Raw genomic sequence first — 2126 nt, forward strand, 5'->3', positions numbered from 1 at the left:
CGCTTCAGTGTTTCTCTAGTTTAGTGGCTATCGGCCTGCGCTTGTGTCGGTGAAGGTTAGGACATTGGGATCTGCTGCCTCAGACAGTGCTCGGTGTGCTTCAGTGTTTCTCTAGTTTAGTGGCTATCGGCCTGCGCTTGTGTCGGTGATGGTCAGGACATTGGGATCTGCTGCCTCAGGCAGTGCTCGGTGCGCTTCAGTGTTTCTCTAGTTTAGTGGCTATCGGATTCTTACAATTGCCAATACACGAAAAGCCGTTGTTTTGAAGCCGGATGAGAATTAACTATAGTATCCGTTTTCTTGAAGTCAAACAACATGATGAACAAGCCACTAGACGTACATTTACTTCGATACAGTGCTATCTCACTCTACAGCTCGAAACACACTGTTTCTCAGAGTTACAGAGCACTGAATCGATCAATCTGGCATAGCACGGCGGTAGCGGCTGAAATGCCAGTAATAGATAGTTCTGTTTTTGCTGTGGTTAGCACCTGTCTCCATAAGCCTTCCTTCCCCCATGTCCATGAATTCCGATAAGCATCACAGGCAAACTAAATAGAGGTTGAATCTGGAGACAAATGTGTGGAACATAAGCGGGGTTTTCACGTGCTGTGATGAAATTCAGATCTTTGGAACACAAGAGAGGGAAGAGCAGACGAGGTGGCCGAGAGGTTAAGGCGATGGACTGCTAATCCATTGTGCTGCGCACGCGTGGGTTCGAATCCCACCCTCGTCGCGACCTCTTCCTCTGAGGAGCCATCGGTTGGAAAACATCCAGATCTGCAACGTTTACCAGATAGTTTGTTTTGTGAGTCATGATAAATAATGTTCACAATTAGAACGTGTCTCCAAATTTGCCCATAAAACGATAACATTGAGAGAGGAATTAGACCGTTGAGACCATCGGGAATGGCTGATACATTATCCCTCTCAACCCCAATCTCTTGCCTTCTCCTCGTCACATTGACCCCCTTATTGATTATGACACTGTCAATCACCTCTTTTAATACATTGATTGACGGCCTCCATGGCTATCCGTGGCAATGAATTCCACAAATTCCTAGCCATTTGGCTACAGAAGTCCTTCCTTATCTCTGTTCTAAATGGGCGTCCTTATATTCCGGAGTTGCTTCCTCTCTTCCTATACTTCTCCACGACCAGTAGCATCCTCTCTAGGTCCACTATACCTAGGCCTTTCAATAATCGATAGGTTTCAATTGGATCAACGCGTCATTCGTCGAAACTACAGCGAGTACAAACTCATTAAACGCTCTTCATATTTCACCTTGTAATTCCGGGGATGATTCTCGCGAACGTCCTCTGGACCGCTTCCAATGCCAACAAATCCGCTTTTGCATCAGGAAGCCAAACTGTTCACTATTTTCCAACTACGGTCTGACCAATGCCGTATAAAGATTCAGCATTACATCCTTCCTTTCATTTTCCAGTTCTCTCGATATGTAGACCATCACTGCATTTCCCTTCGTTAATCCTGAGTCAAACTGCAAGTTAATCTTTCAGGAAGCCTGTACTAGCCTTTATAGCTACTGCCTAAGCACACGACCAAGTTCGTCTGCCGGGTCCTGCTCCTCAACACTAACACTAATATCAATCTATATTTAACGGTTTGCCAATTTGCCACAAAACTATCAAACCCCTTATTGAGAGTATTGACATATAACATGAAAATAAATGGGTCAAACACCAACTAATCACCGGCAGCCTACAAGAAAAACGCCCCCTTTATTCCCACTCGCTGCCTCCAGCCATCCAGCCAACCTTCGATCTATGCTAGTATATTTCCCGTAATACCACCGTCTTTCCTCCTGTTAAGCAACCTCAAGATTGGCACCTTGTCAAATTCTTTCTGATTTTCCAGGCAAGCAATATCCGCTGACCCTTCTTCATTTATCCTGTCTGTTATTTCCTCAAAGTATTCCAACAGATTTGTCAGCCTAGTTTTCCCTTAAGCAACACCATGCTGACTTTGGCCTATTTTTACATGAGCCTCGAAGTACCCCAAAACTTCATCCTTAATAATGGACAACATCGTATAAACACTGAAGAAGGCTAACAGTCCTATACTTCCCTGTCTTTTTGCTTCCCTCCCTTTAAAGAGTGGAGAG

The 2126-nt window shown here is 44.7% G+C and overlaps 1 non-coding gene across 1 annotated transcript; it reads left to right on the top strand.

The window, feature by feature from the left end:
• The first annotated feature begins 654 nt into the window (after positions 1-654).
• On the top strand, positions 655-736 carry trnas-gcu (transfer RNA serine (anticodon GCU)). The gene has a single exon. It is a non-coding gene; the product is annotated as a tRNA-Ser (tRNA).
• The last annotated feature ends 1390 nt before the right edge of the window (positions 737-2126 follow it).

Source organism: Hypanus sabinus, unplaced genomic scaffold (assembly GCF_030144855.1).
Source record: "Hypanus sabinus isolate sHypSab1 unplaced genomic scaffold, sHypSab1.hap1 scaffold_1269, whole genome shotgun sequence".
Lineage (NCBI taxonomy): Eukaryota > Metazoa > Chordata > Chondrichthyes > Myliobatiformes > Dasyatidae > Hypanus > Hypanus sabinus.